At 40.7% G+C, this 23,085-nt stretch overlaps 1 protein-coding gene and 1 long non-coding RNA gene across 2 annotated transcripts in view; one reads left to right on the forward strand and one right to left on the reverse strand.

Annotated features, from left to right (window-relative positions):
* Window positions 1-23,085, reverse strand: part of LOC118410961 (homeobox-containing protein 1-like) — a 1,064,572-nt gene that overhangs the window by 406,611 nt on the left and 634,876 nt on the right. The window lies entirely within an intron of this gene.
* LOC118411094 lies at window positions 4,030-8,566 on the forward strand. The gene is made up of 2 exons (XR_004830646.1): window positions 4,030-4,145; window positions 7,727-8,566. It is a non-coding gene; the product is annotated as an uncharacterized LOC118411094 (long non-coding RNA).

Here is a 23,085-nt window from a genome sequence, read left to right on the forward strand (position 1 = left end):
ACCGAACTTTTTTGTTTAATACTTCCAGGTATACAGAATTCGGCTCCATCGCCGAAAAATCAATCTATAAACCTATAGTTAAATTGTTTTGACCCCTTCTTACGCAACTAATAACCAAAAATTATATTTGATTATGCGTCCATGACAAAAAAATAATGTGAAATTATAAAATTGATTTCCTTCAAGGCCGGATGGGAAAGTCATCTAACCACAGCCGATATTATCTCGTATAGAACCAACTTTATACTGTAATAAAACTTTATGGAAGGAAACTGTTTAGAGTTGAAAGGCAATAAATAAGGATTATAAGCGAATAGAACGCATGTTGATCCATTGATTATATTATGATTTAGCACAGGCAAAGCGAGGGCTGCCGTAACCAATTGCAACCTCCGTATAAGTTCTCAAACTGTAACGTTATACATTAACTAAAATAGACAGAAGCAACCGTCTCACTTCAAATCTATAAAAAGAAACCTCACAAGGACGAATGTTTAAACTTTAAGTCAAACCATTATTTGGACCACAATTTACGGATAACCCGTGAACTGTTCTAAAGAACGGCCATTATTACAGACGATGGAAATAATGAGAAAGAAAACGATCGCGTTTTCAGGCAATGAGAATGTGTGGCCACAACACCTAAGTCACCACTTGGAATGAAGGCAATCGAAATCGTTCTCCTATGAAAGCAAACAGAGGCCTAGTTGCCTTGCACTATGCGAAAGGCACCTCAGAAGCACCCAGGACAGCTATCTCTTAGGCATCTCGACTTAAAGACCTAGGCATTCTATTCATTTTGACATAGTAAACAATCCTAGAATTAGAAAAGAATCATTTGCCTAAGGCGTGAAGGGGGCAGTGTGCACCAAAGCCCAGCGGCCCACCCTGAGAAGACATAGACCTTGTAATACATGTGAAACCATCCTTTAAACGTGGTGTGTTTCTGACGTCACTACTGGTGGTAGAAAGGTCATTTATTCTGTGACCAAGTTCGATGGAGTTCGTGTGAAACTATAGAGGGGTAGGTCCCTATAGTGTAAGTACATCCAAATAGGTGCACTAGGTAATATCTGCTTAGGCGACTCTGACATATTTCAGACAAAGCTGATGATAATTGCGATAGGTATGGATGATGCAGCCTATACATATATTTACCCCCCCCCCCCAAGAAAAAAGAAGAAATTTATCGATTTTGCACAAAAACTTGAACTCGAAATTCCTAATACTAAATTCACAAGGCCAATAAACAAACTATACATGGATTTTGCAACACCCTCCTAAATTATGCTCGCAAATCGACTACATATCAATACGGAATAAATGGAGGAAATGTATAACAATTTTTTATCGCAGTTAACTTTCTCCTCTACTCGGGTGGCTTAAGGCGCCCTAGGCTTAAAGAAAAGCAGTATTCCATCAGATACAAATAACTAGTAAAATTTGAGTACAAATAAGATCAATACTGTTATTTTGAGCTGTGTATAAATCCGCACATAACGTTTACATTGAATAGGCGCGAAAATAAAAAGTTACGGAGCGTGTTTTCAATGAATAGTCACAAATATCCACATGTTCTAACGCGCGTTAGGTTTTTAATTATGTGATAGAACACCATCGAGCGTGTTTCCTCCACTTCACTCCACTCCTCAACCGAGTGATGGCTCAGATCACAGAATTTTATCATGTAAAATTTGTCTAAGTCTCAGGGCAACAAAGAAGTCGGAATGAAACCAAATCAAAAACATTCACTGGACTTGGGTAACATCGGACCAAACCATCAATGACCAGTTCGTGCTAGAAGTCACATATAAAAAACCCTCCCTGATCCAAAGAGTGACATAGAAACGACAAAAGAACATCATCATCAAGGTCAATGAAGTTGTGTCACTCACCACTCTACACAGGAAGAAAAGAAGGTAAACCACACCATTCAACTCTCGATCTCACATGCAAGTCTTGGCCGAACGCAAGAAAGTTATACAGGTTATAAAAAAAACAAACAGAAAATACCAACAGCGTCCTCCGGTCCTCCCTCAATAATGTTAACCCTCAAACCACCATATGGGGTCAAATTTCCTCTCATGAGTTTGTTGGTGCATATATCTAATAACTTATCATACGTTTTTTACCGAGATGGGCTCATTGTTGATTAAAATAACCTAGAAAGTTCAAGCATTGTCCAGTGGGGCCAAAACTTACCCCAGCAAAATGTGTACACCTTTACTTCTCATATGATGATTACCAAATTTAAAGACAATGATTTGTGTATAAAACAAAGTTATGGTAACAACCTCTGTGTCTTTATCATGCTTTATGTCGACGTTATGGCGTCATCTAGCTCATATGGGCCTCATTCCTTGGTATGACCAATGGCGCCAGGAAATTGAAATAAATATTGAATCATGAAATTAACGTTGAATTTCGTAAGATGTCATAAAGAAGTGCTGTTGGCCAAGGAAACCATAAAACTTTATTATTAAACCTAAAATTCCAAAAATTTTAAAGAAATGCCTAATTCGTTGCGATGGCAATATGAAATATAATGAACTTACCCTTTCCCTTTAAATATTTGCTATCAACATTACTAAAAAGATACCAAGTTTGGTGGACCTAGCTTAAGCCGTTCAGGTGCTATGCGATATTAAATTTGGCACAGACATCCAAAAACCGCCTGCCCGGTCTGAATAGGGTTAGTGCAAAAATGACATCAGATTCTTCACACCCAATCATGTCAAACAGCCCCACATAGATTGATAAAACTATGCATATATACAAATCAAAGAATGATTTCTAGAAAAAAATGTATTTGTACAAAACGTTCTGGGGTGAGTTTTTATACCATACGGTAAGATAAGTAAAAAAAGTGTGGTTTGAGGGTTAATAAAGCACAAAGAGAGCCAATGCTCATGCTAAATATACTGCACACAAAAAACTCATTTCCAGGATGGAAACTGACTTACACATCCCTGGAAATTACACATGTCCTTCAAAACCCTGAAGTGTCCTGCCTGCGAACGAGACGTGTACAGTCCTTTACATGTACTAGAATCTTGCGGAAATGCATCATTATTGTGTACAGGACGTGTAATGTACTTGAAATACCCTTACACATACCTTACACATACCTTACACATACCCTTACAAGTACCTAACACGCCAGGACATGAGCCGTGTGTTGCATTTTTTTGTTGGCGGAATATACATAAATTAACGGCCAATTATCACCTAATTATCTTTCCGCCGTCTGCCTCACCCAGTTCACCCCTTTTGTCATGGACAGTGGCGTCAAGAGAACTGACGCCCCCTCCCCCTTCTGGATCCCCCCTCCCCATTTATTCGGCAATCTTATTCTGTAATAGCGCCATATATTTATTCATATTGAAAGAAGACAATTCCTATTAGTGTTTGTTCGTGTGTATGATAGGTTGTAGTCGCGATTGACTTTTGTATGCCATAGAATCCCGGCTAGTCTCTTGTTGTCTTCTAGTCTTACTAGTAGGCTACTAGTATATACTTCTGTTCCTAGATGAAAGTGGCTTCACTACCCAAACATGAGAGCCGTTTCGATATTCCTCCACATCATTTCCGTCGAAAGCAAAGTCATAGGACTCCCTTGGAAATCAGTTACTACGTTAACTGAAGGGACTACCCTAAACTAAAGATCAATAAATAAATAAATAAATGCCGACTGCAGAATCAACAGCTACAGTTTTAGACGCAAGCTACTTGATCCATGAAGCCATGGGAGATAATTATGGTCAGACAGCGGTCCTGTCATTACAGCGGCAGCTGACGTTCTGTTCCGCGATCGTTGTGCACCCCATACACATAGCGTTAATAGAAATAACTGTATAACTAAGGAGGGCGTTAGGCAGTCGTTGCTGTGGTAGGACTGTGTCCTTTCATCCTAGGATGACCTGCGTTATCAGCAGTGCTGTGTCGAGGACAACGCCAAGCGGCACGGCCGCGGTGATCAGCGTGGCAGCGGACAGGCGCGGTGCGTCATGGGAATGAGCGGAACAGTGATCAAAGATGGCGGCCTCCACAGATTATCGGATTGGCCGAGATTACACACGAACACGCCTGGAAACGTTCGAAACGAACTTTCCAAACGTATTCATTCCACGTAACCCGTTCTACAGGTAGGTCTAATTCACCAAGGCATAGAAAAATCATAATCCACAGTTTTAACAATTTTTCATCCCGGAGGTCTCTCCGGCCTCCTTGACAACTTCCACCTTGTTTCCACGTTACTAATATATTCTACTGGTGCAGGTACATTATAACGTTACATGATAGGTTCCAGGGCCCAGTTGTCTCATTGATGCTTGCATTTTTTTGAAAATCCGAGGTTACAAGGACAATTTGTATGCAATTGTAAGCCCTCAGAGTACAGGTTTAATACTGATTTATATTGCGGTCACTAGAATTACTGTAAATGCAGAAATGTTCGCGGTGGATTAATGTTCGCGGTTTTCGGGGTGACCGCTTTACCGCGAACTTAAAACCACCGCGAACATTTTTCTATTATGGTATTAGACTACAGTCTATGGTGTTACCGCGAACTTCCACCGCGAAAAGTCCCTTTTCCCACTACTGCGAAATTAAATCCCCGCGAACTTAAATGCAATTTACAGTATACAGTGTACTTGTACCGTGTTACATATAGTATGAGTAGTACTAAGTATTAGTCTCTAACAGACTCCAGAGGTCGCTGGAAAAACTGTACATATTGAACAAATACTGAAATAGGAGTCAGGTGGCTAAAGGTATACATAATGAGCTTGTGACTGTGATAGCTGGATAGAGTAGAGTAGATAGATAGCACAGTACTGACTGAAATGCCATTGCAACTTAATTGTCCCTATTTGGCTTAATCTTTCTCTTTTTCATCCAGCAATACGTCTGCTTGGAGACTCACTAAACATTTCAATTGATAAAATCAAGGAGGTAAAAAAAGGCGCAAACAGTGACACAACTGAATGATTTGTTGTGATGTTTGGTGTTTGATTGTGGGATATATATATAGAAAATAAGAATACAACACGGTGTGTTACGTTTGACCCGCAGGCCGCAGGTCGGATCGCCTGACTGTCGAAGGCTTTTGACCGTTGGGCAATCCGATCTGTGGGAGGGCTGGGACCGAGGGTGATGCGGAATACACCGTGTTGTATTTTAATTATGTTATACCCACCTGAGAAAACACATATTTGGATGATGTGTTGTTCACATAGAAATTATCTAGTGTCACATATGTGCTATATAATCTATTATTAAGTATTAATGTTTAAACTTAGATTGTACAGGTTTGGGGGCTTACTGGTCGAAGAAAATAACGAGCGAAGTTGAGTCTAGAGTCATTCCTACCAAGTTTTAAAGCCAATTGTAAAGAGGCACTTAGCGTTGTAGGATTTCAAAATGCCAGTGGCAGACTAATACAGATTTCTTTGTAGTGAAATGGACCATTGGTTTGAGTATCGTCCATTCACAAGTTTTCACATACTGAATCAGGTCCAGGATCCTCTGGACCTGAACCGGACCTGGACGGTCCTGAATTTTATGTAACCCACCCCTAGTTCATGCCGTACCCGTAAGAAATTCTTGCCGATCCAGTAATGGACTGGAAATTATTTTTTAAGTTGAACCCATAAAATTGAGCATGATACATCATGTTAACTTTTGTTAAATAAGTGGAGTCACCCGATTTAATTATAACCCAAAACTCACTCAGGTGAAAATGAGTACCTAGGGTCAAATGGAGATCCTGTGTTTTGTGAGAGCCCCACCCTGAGCATGTAAAAGAACCTGCCACACTTATTGAAAAGAGTAGGGGACCTTCCCGGTGTGAGTGGATCAAACCTTTCCTGCTATTATATAAAATGGAGAAGGGAATTTCCCTATTGAGTCAGTCAAACTTGCTGAAACTCGACGTTTCTGACTTGGGGAGAAGAGATGCTGCTACAGTGAGCATAGTTTGGTGTCCAGAAGTGGTCAATGGCCTTTTACTGAGCAAACCCATCAAAAAATGTATATCCATGAACTGGTTACCTGTACCATGAAGATTTACCATAGATCTGTTATTGTCATGGTGCTAGTGACTCTGCAATCTGCATGGACAAGTTTTCTCATTTTGGTGGTGCACATCTTGAAAACTAATAAGAGTTTGTGTATAAGAATGATAAAGGTTACATATTTGAAAGCCTGTGTTTTTCCTTTGCCGCCTTTGGGCAAAAGTGCCACGTTAACTCTTGTCACCACATATAGGCGGCATATACTTAATGATATACTAGTACTAGTATTAGGTGTAGGTTGGGCAAATTGCCAATCCCAATCTGCTGATTTTACCTCAAAAAGGAGATTTACTGACAATCTGGATCCTGACTGGTAATACCAGGATTTGCAAATTTGGATCAATCCTGTGCCTGGGTAAATTCCATTTCAAGGTCTATTAGTATCATTGTCACAAAAATGTACTACAGGTACACACTTGTGTGTTTTAAAAAATAGAATGTCCCAAAATAGACTAGAATTTAAGATCCTAGCAAAGTCGTTTTTATACTAGTCTTTTCTTGCTCTCTCTATCTGGTTTACCTAGCACATATATCTGTATGCCTGTTTCTCATCCAGAGGTAGTCCTTCAGTGTAATAATATATTGCAGCTGCCTACTCTGGTGTACTGTAGGCAGCATATTCATTATCAGAAGGACTCTAGCAGTAACACTAACAGGTTAAAACCTCTTTCCAGAAAAGAGCAAATTTTCAAACAATCACCATATTTTATTTATATCTGTCATTGATTTTTATCTACCCACTCATTATTCAGTATGGAAGACACAGTTCATAACCACTGCCTTCAACGAGACGTCAACCCCCACAATATCAAATGTAGAGCCTATAATTGATTTAAGACATTGGTGTTATGTTATATGTACTAGTACTCCATTCTTTTACTCATACTTTATCACAGTGTATGCAATTAGCTTTCGGCAAGATTTTGCAAAGAAAACAATGATTTTAATTATCAATATTGAGTTAACATGTCACTGGTACTGTAAAAGAAGAATTTTTTTTGCAATGGTTTTATGTTTGCGGTTTTCGCGTTGCCAATTCACCGCAAACTTAAAACCGCCGCAAACATTTTTCCATGGCAGTAAGAGACTACAGTGCATGGTGCTACCGCGAACTTAAAACCACCACGAACAGTCCTTTTTCCCGCTACTGAAAAATTAAATTCCCACGAACTTAAATGAATTTACAGTAATAATGAAACAATATGTATAATAGATAAGTCTTTTTTTCTAATACGAAGGGTGTGGTAGCACCAATATCGCTTATTTTGACAGCGATAAACTCACAACTATAGGTACCAATATACTGAATATGAGTGTGTGCATGCATGCATGTGTGTGTGTGTGTGTATTTGTGTGTACAGTGTGTGTGTATACTATTTGTGTGTACAGTGTGTTTGTGTGTGTGTGAGAGACAGAGAGTATATGTGTGTTTGTGTTTTGACAATACTCCCTGTATTTCATTAGTTAGGTCTTTATTTGTTGTCATAAGATCACAGGACACGATACTTATTTACTTACTTACTATATATAAGATGTATTTCAATAGGCACTGACAACAAGGCTATACAGTGACTCTGCTTTGCAACCTTCACCAGAATCATGTCTATTACAACACTGAAATATTTTAATTTGTAATGTTGTTGTTGCTATAGGTGCTGATGACACTCAACCCAGGAAGGCCATCAGTGCACGAGATGACAGCAGATGAGAAGCTGATTATGCAATGGATTACCTGCTTCTACCTGCAGATGGCAGAGTTATAATGAACACTAACCAAGTCCCAATTTCTTTAACATGCATAAACAATGAGTCTGTAAAAAGATAAACAGCTAGTAGAATTAGAAGTGTGCCTTTCTGTGATGCATTGTGGTACTATGGCATTTATTATGACTCAGATTTGGATGCTTTGAAATCATAGCTCTTTGGACTGTATATGTAATTGTCATGTTGAAGCTAATATGTAGCATGCAGTATCCTAGATGCAATGTTGTGAGGAACCATTTTGCATATCCATATCTACAAATAGATTGCAATTATATATTTCATGACTATATGTATGCTGTCAGTAACTGTAAGTCCCTGAGGCATGACTGATTGACCAAGGAAGCAGAGCACTTTCTGATGTTCGAATTCTGTGTTTTATCAAAACTCCTTTGAACAGGTAGCTATGGAGAGGGGTGAATTAATTGTGTGTTTAAGATGCTCTCCAGGAAATGTTTAGGTATATAATGTTGAGCAATTCCTGATGATGTAGAGCTTTTCACCCTACATTGTACACACATGTATGAGATCATTGTCAAAGTCAGATGTATGTGATGGGACCTGGTGTGTATCCTGCTATGCAATGCTGACTTTAAGTGTTAATGACACCAATGATAGCAATGTATAACATTTTGGTGATTGTAATCCATTGAGATAGAATTACTAATTGAAAATAGAACTTTGCACTAAAATAAACCCTCCTGGTGTTATTGAACATAAAACCAATTGAAGATCATACTTCCAGCTCTTGTTTCTAGGTTGTCACCAGGTAATTGAATTAAACATTGATTATAGCTGCACTGGCTGCGGACCGTCAGTTGTGGATGAAACTTGTGATCAAGTGCTCTGCCACCGACTGATGATGAGGATGATGATGTTGAGGATTACTTTGATGATGTCACGATGATTCTTAACTTGCCACGGTGGCTTGCGAAAAAATAATTTTGGGAAGCAAACTAAGCAAATATTTTTGTATCTTGCAAGTATGTGTTATCGCCATAAACTAAGGATCTCGTTCACCCTCTTTTTGTGGAAAAAGCTAAATTTGGCCCTTTGAACCAAAAAAAGCAGATTTCAACCCAAAAATGAGATGTCGACAAACGATGTCCGATTTCCGTCAAACCAACTTTACTGGGTGCGGAATAACTTCTTGACATCTCGTTCACCCTCTTTTTGTCAAAAAAGCTAAATTTGGCCCTTTGAACCAAAAAAAGCAGATTTCAACCCAAAAATGAGATGTCGACAAACGATGTCCGATTTCCGTCAAACCAACTTTACTGGGTGCGGAATAACTTCTTGACATCTCGTTCACCCTCTTTTTGTCAAAAAAGCTAAATTTGGCCCTTTGAACCACAAATAGCAGATTTCAACTCAAAAATGAGATGTCGACAAACGATGTCCGATTTCCTTCAAACCAACTTTACTGGGTGCGGAATTACTTCTTGACATCTCGTTCACTCTCTTTTTGTCAAAAAAGCTAAATTTGGCCCTTTGAACCAAAAATAGCAGATTTCAACCCAAAAAGGAGATGTCGACAAACGATATCTGATTTCCTTCAAACCAACTTTACTGGGTGCGGAATAACTTCTTGACATCTCGTTCACCCTCTTTTTGTCAAAAAAGCTAAATTTGGCCCTTTGAACCAAAAATAGCAGATTTCAACCAAAAAAGGAGATGTCGACAAACGATGTCTGATTTCCTTCAAACCAACTTTACTGGGTGCGGAATAACTTCTTGACATCTCGTTCACCCTCTTTTTGTCGAAAAAGCTAAATTTGGCCCTTTGAACCAAAAAGAGCAGATTTCAACCCATCATAGTTCAAATTATGATGTTCCTGTGTTGATTGAAACGTCACGGTGGTCTATGTGACTCTAAAGGGTACTGAAAACGAACAATGCCATGTACTTTTGCGCCTTTTGAAGACAGGTACTAGATGAATCGATTGTTACGTACGGAGGAATGGAGAAATATCGAAGCTGTTAACAGCACGGGTAGGTCAATATATAAAGCTAGTTTTGATAACCTTTCGTCTACAGTTGCAATAGCGTACTTAAGGCTTTGAACTAATGCTATTTTCACCCCGCTCAAAAGACACCAAGCGCCAAATGATGTAGGGCTAGAGGTATATATCGTAAAATAGACGCAGGTTTCCATAGAAGTCTTTCAAAGACACTTTCATTATGCCAACACTTTCATTTTGAGTGCCTGCACTCAAACGTTACGTTTTGGAGATATTTGAACGCAAGGTCAATAATGCGTGAATTCTTATCCGAAGTTCAACTGCATATATCTCAATACCAAAGTACAACCATTATATGGTATTTCAGATCACAACTAAGCACACTTTCATGCCTATTTCAGCCAAATTGAAGTAAATCTGTTGTTGTTTAGAGGAGATACGAACATCGGAGACGTTTTAGTCTCACGCAAAGCGAGGTCGTTTGTCAACTGCACTTGTTCGCATGAACAATTTCGAGCGAAATTCTATTGCATCAAAGGTAATTTTCTCTGTAAGACGAGAAAGGAGTGAAATATCTCAATGAAATTTTTTAGGAAAGCCGGTTAGTACGCTTATCTAGCTGTGTTCCTAATAGCTTTACTCTCGCTTTATTCTGTTAGGAGATATAAGGCTTTGAACTATGGTCATTTTCACCCCGCTCAAAAGCCCACCTTCGGAAAGTAGGTTTTACCCCAAACTCCCTGTAGGGTTAGATATATAAAGTAAAAAGGAGGCAGTTTTTCATAGAAGTCTGTCAAATACATTTTCATGATGCCACCACTTTTCTGACTACTTTCAACCAAAAAGTTTGGAGATATTTGAACTTTTATTTGGACGCAAGGTCAAAAATGCGTGATTTCCTATCAGATGTTCAACTGCACGTATCTCAATACCAAAGTACAAACATCATATGACGTTTGAGATCCTTGCTAAGTACACTTTCATGCATTTTCAGCCCAATTTGAAGTAATTCTGTGGTAGTTTGAAGGAGATACGAAAGTACGAGACGTTTTAGCCTCGCGTAAATCGAGGCCGCTTGTCCACTGCATATGTCCGCGTCAGCAATTTTGGGCGGAATTTTACCGCATCATACGTAAATGCGATTTTCTCTTTAAGACAAGATAGATAAGAGTGAAATATTTCAATGAAATTTTCAGGAAAGTAGGTCGATATGCTTATCTAGCTGTGTTTTTTAATAGCTTTTCTCTCGCTTCATTCTGTTAGGAGATATCAGGCTTTGAACTATTGTCATTTTCACCCCGCTCAAAGGCCCACCTTCGGAAAGTAGGTTTTACCCCAAACTCCCTGTAGGTTTAGATATATAAAGTAAAAAGGAGGCAGTTTTTCATAGAAGTCTGTCAAATAAATTTTCATGATGCCACCACTTTCTTTCTGACTACTTTCAATCAAAAATTTGGGAGATATTTGAACTTTTATTTGGACGCAAGGTCAAAAATGCGCGATTTCCTATCAGAAGTTCAACTGCACGTATCTCGATACCAAAGTACAAACATCATATGACGTTTCAGATCCTAGCTAAGTACACTTTCATGCATATTTCAGCTAAATTTGAAGTAATTCTGTGGTAGTTTGAAGGAGATACGAAAGTACGAGACGTTTTAGCCTCGCGCAAAGCGAGGCCGCGTGTCAACTGCGCTTGTTTGCATGGACGATTTCGGGCGAAATTTTACCGTATCAAACGTAATTATATAATTGCGTTTTTCTCTGTAAGACGACAAAGGAGTGAAATATCTCAATGAACTTTTCAGATAAGCCGACTGATACGCTGGTTTACCTGCGTTAGTATGAACTTTCCTCTCGCTTTTATCTGTTAGGAGATATAAGGCTTTGCACAGAGGCCTTAAGAATCAAAGTGAGGGATGTGATGAACAGGAAGTGGCGTACGTTTTTCATTCATGGTTATCACGGTTATCTCAAGCAAATCCTACAGTGGCATAATATACTAGTAGTACATGTATCATTAGCTACATGTAGCCAAGGGGTGTAGCCGGCAATGTGGTGTCAATTGTCTCCTTGGTTGACCACATGCCTTGGCTAGCTTAATGACACTATCTTATGCCACCGTAGGATCTGCTTGGAGATAAGTTATCAGTACTCCAGGCATGGGCAACATACACTGTCGAACAATGTAGCTTTATATGGGCATGATACTGTAAATAATGGTATTATAAAATAAGTTTTCTAAAGCTAAGTATAGACATGATGAAATGAATAATTGTTTTTCAGTGTATAATGTATAAACTACTGATGGATATTCATAGCAGAACAGAACATAGCAGAAAATATTACAAACAGTAATCTAGAAAATGTGGAGTAAGTATTCTAAGTCAGACTAGATAGTATGTAAATCCAGGACTGCCTGAAAATCAGGTCCAGCTTGATCTGTGTGTACGTTCCTTGTAAAATAAAGAAAGTGAAGTGAAGATAATAGACTTATTTTGACTACTGATAAGTGTTTCCAAGGTTTTTATTAGAATTGCTGTTTTACTGTTGTCCTCTTCCTGTTATGAACATGCTACTTGTAATTCAAAAGGATTTACCACAAGCCATGTACAATCTTCCAATGTCTTTCGAACCTTGAAAGAAAACGAATTTCTGGTGGTAGGGGGGTGGGGTGGATTATTTCTTTAAAATGTATGTTTCTGCAATCAAAATGTGCACTTCAGTGAATGGTATGTTGGGAAAGACTCAATGATACCCATGTCAGGTCAACCCGTCAACATCTTTGAAATCTAAAATAGTTCCATTTTCTGGCCTGTATATTACCTTTGTTGGGCAAGGTCATTGAAAAAAGAACCTATGACCCTATGTACACTGCACATCAAACACATTTCAAACAAAAGAGTAAACATGTATTGTTCAGTTTTAATAAGTGTTCTAAATATGGTGTATCAAACTATCATGAATATACAGTATCCCAGTAAATATCGTACTCCTATTGGAGAAGGAAACTTACAGTCTTCAAATACAAATCAGTCTATACATCTGGGTAAAAAAACAGATAAATCTCCATATACGTTTCTTGTGACATCCATCACTATTCTTCAGCGTCACTAGAATGAACTGGCAGAACAATTCAATGCAGATACATCTAACTAGACAAACAGTTGAACATGTCAAAGTCACTAATTACCCATCAGGGTCATATGAAAATGTTACTCAACATACAGTATTACACTTGGTATCAAAGAATATAAAATATTGTGCTAAATACAATATACATTATGTCACTACTATTATAGCTTTATACAGGTTTAGAGGCTTATTGCGCAACTGTATGCGTGTGCCACTCTGAGTCAGATGACTTGGTATCAAATGGAATTGGCATCAAAGGAACCAATTATTATACACAGATTTTACAAATCATCAGGACACCCTATTTCGAAACAAATCTACATGTCAACTTCAACTTTTTCTATATACATGCACATATGTAGTCTTCTGTCAAACTAACAATGTTGTTAACAACTTAAGCTGGTGCTGTGACACTATGGACAGATGACAGGGGGATGCATGAAGAGCTCCATCTCCTGCTGTGTAATCAGCTTCTCCACAAAAAAAAATCTGTCATCAGTGATGCACTTCTGACATGTGACTTCTGATCAAACACTAACACCCAGTCACCTATGGAGCATTTATCTTTTTCTCAGGTTTATAAGGTCACATCAATTCAATCAATTGGTTCTCAGAATTGCCCATTCCGATTTTTCCAAAAATGAAAAGAATTCACCACACCTTCCATTCAGCATATTTTCCCCATTACAAATAACTTTTCAGTATAGTAAATTGGCTTACAGACAAGTATAAGCTCATTCCTTGGCACATCCATCATTGTAGTGAAATTTTTCAATCATTAAGACACGTTAAATACATTAAAACTGTACTTGTAATAATTTTCAACAAACAGGTGCAGCTACTGTGAAGAGGTAGCCTTTGTTTGCTTTTTTTCAAGCTGACAATGTATTCTTCTTTATGTGTTGTATTAGCCCTTATTTAATGCCAAGTTTTTGCAATTTCTTGCTAGCCATGTTGCTCTCTATTCTTCTTAATCCAAGAGCAGTCAAATTGAGCTTTTGTGGCTTAGGTTGTATAATAAACCTGTACAATACCTTGTCTGGTCTCCACAACAACAAATCATACAAATGTTACACATATGGTACTTTTTAAGATGGTGCCAAGACTAGGGAACCATGTAAATTGTACCTGTATGGTATTTACCTGGTATAGAGACAAACAAGCCATGCATATATTACCTGTACGGTACCTTAACTGTATAACCCACACAACTGCTACCTGTACGGTATCTTACCTGGTCTCCAGACAAACAAGCCAAACAACTGCTACCTGTACGGTACCTTACCTGGTCTCCAGACTAAGAGGCCATAAAACTGCTACCTGTACGGTGCCTTACCTGGTCCTCGAGACAAACAGGCCATAAAACTGCTACATGTATGGTGCCTTACCTGGTCTCCAGACTAAGAAGCCATAAAACTGCTACCTGTAAGGTACCTTACCTGGTCTCCAGACCAACAAGCCATACAGCTGCTACCTGCACGGTGCCTTACCTGGTCTGCAGACCAACAAGCCATATAACTGCTACCTGTACGGTACCTCACCTGGTCTTCTGACCAACAAGCCATATAATTGCTACCTGTACGGTACCTTACCTGGTCTCCAGACCAACAAGCCATAAAACTGCTACCTGTATGGTACCTTACCTGGTCTCCAGACTAAGAAGCCATAAAACTGCTACCTGTACGGTACCTCACCTGGTCTTCTGACCAACAAGCCATATAACTTCTACCTGTACGGTACCTTACCTGGTCTTCAGACCAACAAGCCATATAACTGCTACCTGTACGGTACCTTACCTGGTCTTCTGACCAACAAGCCATATAACTGCTACCTGTACGGTACCTTACCTGGTCTCCAGACCAACAAGCCATAAAACTTCTACCTGTATGGTACCTTACCTGGTCTCCAGACTAACAATCCATACAACTGCTACCTGTACGGTACCTTACCTAGTCTCCAGACTAAGAAGGCATAAAACTGCGACCTGTACGGTACCTTACCTGGTCTCCAGACTAAGAAGCCACACAAATGCTACCTGTATGGTACCTTACCTAGTCTGCAGACTATTAAGCTATACAACTGCTAGCTGTACGGTAATTTACCTGGTCACATTCAAACAATCCATGCAACTGCTACCTGTACGGTACCTTACCTAGTCTCCAGACCAACAAGCCATCAAACTGCTACCTGTATGGTACCTTACCTGGTCTCCAGACTCAGAAGCCATAAAACTGCTACCTGTACGGTACCTCACCTGGTCTTCTGACCAACAAGCCATCAAACTGCTACCTGTACGGTACCTTACCTGGTCTCCAGACCAACAAGCCATAAAACTGCTACCTGTACGGTACCTTACCTGGTCTCCAGACTAATAAGCCATCAAACTGCTACCTGTACGGTACCTCACCTGGTCTCCAGACCAACAAGCCATATAACTGCTACCTGTACGGTACCTTACCTGGTCTCCAGACTAAGAAGCCACACAAATGCTACCTGTGTGGTGCCTTGCCTGGTCTCCAGACCAGCAATCCATACAACTGCTACCTGTTGGTGCTTTACCCGGTATGCAGACAAATAGCCATAAACTGCTACCTGTACGGTTCCTTACCTGGTCTGCAGACTATCATAGTAACAATCCATACAACTGCTGCCTCTACGGTATCTTACCTAGCCTCAACTGTTACTAGGTGTGGGTACTGGTACAAAACCGTTTTTTTTCTTTTTGGACCGGTCCAGAAAAAAACATAATTGAGTGGACCAGACGAGATGTTGGACTGATTGAAAAATGAACAGATGATCATACTGGTACTATGGCGGCAGACGTACACATGTTTTGGGGCTTATTGGTTCAAGAAAATAGCAAGAGCAAAGTAGAGCTGAGTAAAGTTGGTAGTCATTTTTATCACGTTTCTACAGTCAAACGTGACGACGGACTAACTAAGGCAGTTAGCATTGTTTACGTGCAGATAGGATACTCCACCAAACAGATTGTTTTTGGGTTTGATGAAAGAGCTGGGCTGTCTACCTGGGCTGTCTACCTGGGCTGTCTACCTGGCCTGGCTATCACGTCAGGCTACTCAGATCCCCCCATTCATAGCCCCATCATATTGCACTCAGCTGATTGACAGGCATAGTAATTGCTAATCTCCAACCTGCCAGTGACCTGAGGCTGGCCTGTCCATGTGCACCACTGGCTGGGCCCTTCGGGAATGTGTCTGGGAGGCATTCCTTGCAGGAACACAAGTACCAGCACTGTGTGTGCGTGTGTGTGTGAGCGCGCGCGTGTGTGCGTGCATGCGTGCGTGTGTGTATGTGTGAAATTTGTTTCTTTATTGAAAATCTATCTTCTAGGAGAGAAAATCTCAGCTCGTACAACAAGAAAGACAAGCATAAATCACTGTAAAGCTAAAGTTGGACTGACCAAGGGGGTATAATTACATGTACCTCCTTTTTCTCTATACTAGTATGCCATATTGACATATAAAATCTCGGTCAGGTTTCTCCCCAGAATTTTTAGTATATAGTGGAGAGACTGGCAAAAATAACCTGACGGTAAGATGACTATTTTTCGGAAGACCTAATCTTATTTTCTGACAAGTTGAGATTGTAAAGTGTAAAGATTGTGAAGCAAACACGTTTGCACTGTTTAAGTGTTTTCATTAAAATGGGATCATTTTGCAATGACAGAAGGTGTCAAGTTCTCCAAGAATAATAGCAATTCCTTTAGCAATAGTGAAACGACTATTGTTTTGATCATCGCCCATTCACAAGTTTTTGCAGCCAATGCTGATTGGAAAAGTGACACCGCTTGGAACAAAATCTGTGAATTGTCATGAATTTTAGCAAACCTAACCGGGAATATAGGAAGAAACACACTAAATTTTAAAAGTAGTAACGTTATAGTGGTGCTGGGCCAAGAACATAATGGAGGGCCGCCCTTGTTCCATCCTCTGGGGAGGACCCTGTCGGTAGTCACATAGCCTTTTAGAGGCTGTGGATTGTTATCCACTGTACAATTTTTGTGTCCAGGACAGAGCCCAATCCTCTCCTTCCACTGCCAATCATCTCTGCAACCCCCTTGTACAATTGGATGGAGTCCATGGGAAAGTCCTGTATTACCAGCACAGCTTTTGTGACATGTCAAAGGATATGAACCCAGGACCTCTGTTTTCTAGGTCAAACATTTACCCAACACAACAAGGTAGGAGTCCGAGAAGATTGGCCAGGCAAGATCGCACCACAGGGGCATATATGAACAAACAAAATACTAAGTAATTACTAGCTTGCAATTTTCAGACCAATCTAGTACATATACTAGTAATGCCATATTGCCAGAATAACAAGAAAACCTTACCGTTATATGATCTTTTTACAAAATAGAATGATAAAGGAGTATCTTCTAGACTAGGTTTTATATAACATGTGAAATCGGAGTGATTTGTTGCTTTGCAAATACTTCATTTTAGGAATAGTCCTGACTAACAGCTTTTAGGAATACATGTAGTCCTGAAATGCAAGACTAAACAGCTTCAAAATTAGGATCTGGGACACGTCCCCATAATTATTACTACACACAGTGCTGGTACTTGTGTTCCTGCAAGGAATGCCTCCAAGACACATTCCCAAAGGGCCCAGCCAGTGGTGCACATGGACAGGCCAGCCTCGGTCACTGGCAGGTTGGAGATTAGCAATTACTATGCCTGTCAATCAGCTGAGTGCCATATGATGGGGCTATGAATGGGGGGATCTGAGTAGACGGACGTGATAGCCAGGCCAGGTAGACAGCCCAGGTAGACAGCCCAGCTCTTTCATCGAACCCATTGTTTTTCAGCAAAATTTACCATTGCTTTGAGTATTCACCATTCATAATTAGGCCCAGGTTCAGATCTGGACCTGAACCGAACCTGGACCTGAATTTTCTGTAATCTCCAAGCAGATCTTGCATGGCATATTAGGCAGTATCATAAGCTGGGGAAGGGTTTAGCTGACAGAGGAGTAAATTGGCCACATGATTAAATTTTCTGTACCGGTACCCACCGGGTCCTAACTGTTACTGTTAAATAAGCTGTTTGGTATCTTACCAGGCTTTACGGCATGAAAATTGAGGAAAATGTGAAGATGTGAATTCAGTTCATTGCTGTCATTACCAATTCCCTCATTTCGCTGCCATTCATTTTGATCTAGACGTTTTCTGGGGAATGAAACTATATGTTTTTCAAAACATAAATACATTGCATTGCATACATACATCCCATAGCATAGACAGTCACTGCCTAGCTAAACCCGAGGTATAAATAATAAACTAGGCCTCCTTTATAATAACCAGTCTATGAGGTTATAGAAAAAATTATACTCTTTAATACCTCTCATAATCATATAAACCACCGGGCCGTGCACCACATTATTGAAACCAATACAAGGCAGCTGGAACAGTAATATCGCTTTAAAGATGGCCAAATACCTTGAAAAAAGGAAAGTATTTAACAATACCTACCTATTTATTGATCATGATGAGAAACAATATGTTGCGAATTCGTCCGAGCTCGAGCAGCTGACGCCGTGGAATCGCTAAAAAATACGATAGTCGGGGGCAAAAGTTACCCGTTGGTTGTTAAACGGTTACTATTTGACGATCCCACCATAAGCAACCACTTTGAAGAACTTCACACTGTAGCAGCAAACATTTCAATGTGTTTTTCGGTCCTGAATAGTTGGCAAACTTCCAGGCATGTTCACGACGGCACAGCTCGATTTCCGAATGGTGGCCATGACAGTTCTAAAGGTGACCTGTAGTCTAGATGACCTACGAGCATGACCTACGGCCTGTGAACTCCTGGTTATTCATATAGAAGCGCCCAGTTCAGCGTTGTCCTGGCACCAGTACTGCTGTTAACTTCTTTGATCCTAGGATGAAAGGATAAGGTCCTACCGCAGCAACGACTGCCCAACGCCGACCTTAGTTGTACAGTTATTTCTGTTAACGCTATGTGTATGGGGTGCAGTAGAAAGTCTTTGCTGTTGTAGAATAATGACCAATGTCTCTAATAGTATGATCCTCGGTACCATCAGATAACGCACGCTGGTATCTGGACACACTTGGACAGCGAGAACGCACATTCACACGCAAATATGCGGACTTCACAATTCCAACTCAACTGAAGAATTTGAAAATTGTGACAGGCGCGTTGATTGGTCAAAGGTTTAACCCTATAATTGTGCGAGGAGAAATTCTATTGGCGTTTTCTGAAGAACGTGCATGGGCACAGACACAAAGAGCTGTGAACTACCGCTAGTACCAACCATGTCTATTGTTACAATCACACCAAGGAGGTTGTTTGAGCTGCCTGATTACCCGTATTTCACAGTAAAACAATACCTACCCAGAAATATGTGAAACATGCCGCTGTCATTATCATCAGCTTGAAACATCGGTAGAAATTTAACGTTCAACGTTGTCACTTATTTTGTACAATCAAGAACATAATCAAGATGGCGGCGAAGCGTAACGTGTGATACGGAGCTCCCGCCATACCGGGCCGTTTGACTCCAATTCTTTCTCATTCCGGACATTTTGTGGCATCCAGTGTTACTGTCTCCTTCTCCAGTCAATGCCGGGTAGGAAGCAACCCAAGAGGAAACGCAGACCTACTTCTCTGTCGCGCAAGATTCAGAGGATGGCGGCATGGCATCGCAGGTATCCCTGACCAGTATCGCTGCACACCTGAGTGAATTTGCATCTAAAACATCTGCGAGCTTTGACAAGTTAAATGCCTCAATTCATCACTTGGGTGAAGACGTGAAGTCTCTGCGTCAGGAAGTTGTTTCTCTTCAGCAGAGCGTATCCTTCGCTCACGACGAGATCGATACCCTCAAACAAGAAACTTCCACCAAAACCAGGAAAATGGAAGAGCGCGTCATCGCCCTCGAGGAGAATCTGCTGCTATCGGAGCTCTATTCCAAGAAGCAAAATCTTCTCTTCTGGGGTGTACCGGCCGAGAGAGAAGAAGATGTAGTTGAGAAAACCTACAAATTCATGGAGGACAACCTGAAGGTGACCAACGTCAAGAGTATCGCCTTTGTTAACGTCCACCGTCTACCCAAGATGCGCGGCAACCCAGTCATCGCAAGTTTGTTTCCATGACGGATCGCGATCTTGTTCTGCGCCACGCATATCGTCTCCAGCCGAAGTCTGGCATCGGTGTCATTGTCCACCTTCCTATCCCCATCCAAAAGGCGAAAGAGCGGTTAAAGACGGCCTTTCATGATGCAATTGTAGCAATTGCATGCGGTCGCATGTGTATCTGCAAATCAAGGCTGCCTGGCTTTTCTTGCTCCCTTGCCATATAAGGCAAAGCCTGAACATGAAATGTTGCAGGCCTTACCATATAAGGCAATGGTTGAACAAAAAACATGAAAGGTCTTCATGCTGTGCGACACAGTGTTGAACCAAACCAAGCACCACGCATCCATCCATGCATCGAAGCAAGCACTGAAGGTAAAACCCAATACATTGCGTTTCGTCGCCAGAGGGCGACGAAACGCAAAAAAGTTGTGTGGAGGAATAGACTTAGTTTCAGATTATTTTCCGGATGAACCCACCCATAAGACTGTTTGGAAAGGATGACCATGAACAGGAAGGTTGTGGAAGGAACTTGTCAGGATCGTGTAGCCTGTAGGAACGGACACCGTGTGTGTGTTCGATGATTGACTGCTTCAGGATTCTACATGAAGAAGGCGGCGTTCAGCATACGGGGTCTGGTTCCAGGCAAAATTACTGCCCCGATCTGTATCAATTGAACTGTAAATTAAAGAACTGTGACAGGAAAAGGGCTGTGAACAGTTGTTGTTTGTGTTATTTTCCCAGACCCAGTACAAGTACATAATCTAGCCTTGAACTCAGAATAGATGATCTAGCTGTATGCCGTGGGTTTTGAATTTTTTGTGACCCAAATTCCCTTGTTCTGTGTGTTTACTTTAGTTGTGTTTTGTAACGCACTGAAACGATAGTATCTCACTACATCTGTTTGAGATATTACTGTTCTGTGGGATGAGGAGGGGACCGTTCAGCTAGTATAAGGAGTGGTTGTTAGCTTGTAGCACCACCGGGTTTAGGTTACTGGTAAAATATATGGTAAAAAAATGTGTTAGGTCAGAAATTGTGAGTTTGTTTAGTAGCTAGCAGTATGGCTACTGTTGAAATAGCTAGCAGTATTGCTACTGTGGAATAAGCTGGCAGTATGGTACTGTGGATTAGCTGGCAGTAGGGTACTGTGGGATAGCTGGCAGTAGAGTACTGTGGGATAGCTAGCAGTATAATGAATAGATGTAAGTTCAATCTCTTCTGGATAATTCAAATTTAATTCAGACGTTTCAAACGACATCCGTCGTTCTTCTTCAGTGAAATAAAAATAAAAGTTTACAACTGCGGAATAAAGGAATACTTCTTACGTTCTGAATAAACAAAAGGTATCGGCTAAGGTGTTCTAAAGTAAACATGGTAGGTAACTACAGAAAATAAAATACATTAATTAGTATATCCTTCGTGTAGTTTCATATACTGCCACCCAGAGTAAAAGGAGGATCTTTTTTTTAAATCTTTTTAATAAGTATCTCACAAAGTATCATACTAAATTTCAGGTCATTTTGACTGAACACCTGGGTACTGGAGGCAAGCATATACAGTTATCAGGTGGTGGGGGTGGTTCTTTCACCAGGACGACAGGTTCTGGAGGAGGTTCTGCCCGTGCAAGGTGGCCAAAGAGGCGAAGTCGGGCGAGCGTATCTTTTGGGAAAGTGGTGGCTGGTTGATGATGCTACGCAGGGTGGTATTGGAGGCATGATCATACCACCTGATTGAGGCTCTGTGCCTTTGTCTTGTCCCAGCTGACCATCAGACCGAGTAGGCGAGTTTCCATATCCATGGCATGCAGAGCAAGTTGGAGAACTTCCATGGCTTAGGCCAGGATTGCCACATCATCCGCATAGTCCCATCATCATCCTTTTTTTTATTTCAACATAGCAGACATTGGAATTTACAACATAAAACCATGTATATATATATATATATATATATACAATAAGAAACAGTATATTAAGAATAGTACTAGTGAGCAACATCTCCGACATTAAGTAGCCATCGTTACTACTCGTCTACAGTCTTGTTAGCTTGATGGCTGTGTGCAAGAAAGAGTACTGAAGTCTTTTAGTTTTAGCTGGGGGGATGGAGAAAGTGTTTTTCTTTCTTAGTGAGCGTCCCGAGGCAGTTGATCTGTTGGGTGGGACCAGGTCGTGTAGGGGATGGTCAACATCCAACATTTGTCTGAAAAGTTTAACAGCTGCATCCTCGCATCGCGACTTGAGGGTGGGTAGATGGGGCACATCGAGCCTGCCCGCTCAGCTGTTGGACTCTCTGCATTGCACGTTCCTGTTCCTTGCTACAGCCTACAAGAGTAGTGGCCTACATGACCATATTCAAGGACTGGGCAAACAAGGGACACGTAGATAGTCACTAGGTCGGCAAAACTGGTCCCTTGCTTTGCAAGTAGCCTCAAGAAGTGCAGTCTACGGGAGGCTTTAGTAACCATTGATATTACTTGTTCTTGCAGGGTAGAATTTCGTCCAAGATGAAGCCCAGACCTTTTGTGGACCCGACCCACGGAACGCACACACCACCAAGGGTTAACCTTGCTGGTCTGGGAACAGATCTGCAGACACAGATTTGTAGCAGTTGGCTTTTCTTTCCATTTAGCAACATGTTGTTGGTGTCAGCCCACGATTCGAGATGAGATGTTTCTTCCGTAAATGTTTTATGTTCGATGGCTTGAGGTACTGACTACTACCCTCCAGTCCAGATTTGTGATTGTGACATCGCCAAAGCCGGCTCCGCACGCGCACTGAGGCGCTGTACTCCCAATGACGTGGTCGATAGCTGTGTTGAACAGAAAGAAAGAAAGAAAGAGAAAGAAAGAAAGAAGGAAAGAAAGAAAGAAAGAAAGAAAGAAAGAAAGAAAGAAAGAAAGAAAGAAAGAAAGAAAGAAAGAAAGAAAGAAAGAAAAAAGAAAGAATTAATCCATGAAAACTCTACAGAGCATGGCCTTACACGCCCAACATCTCTGTCTCCAGACCCCCTAATGATTAGCCCGCCCCCACGAGTG

Source organism: Branchiostoma floridae, chromosome 1 (genome assembly GCF_000003815.2).
Source record: "Branchiostoma floridae strain S238N-H82 chromosome 1, Bfl_VNyyK, whole genome shotgun sequence".
In the NCBI taxonomy this organism is placed as follows: domain Eukaryota; kingdom Metazoa; phylum Chordata; class Leptocardii; order Amphioxiformes; family Branchiostomatidae; genus Branchiostoma; species Branchiostoma floridae.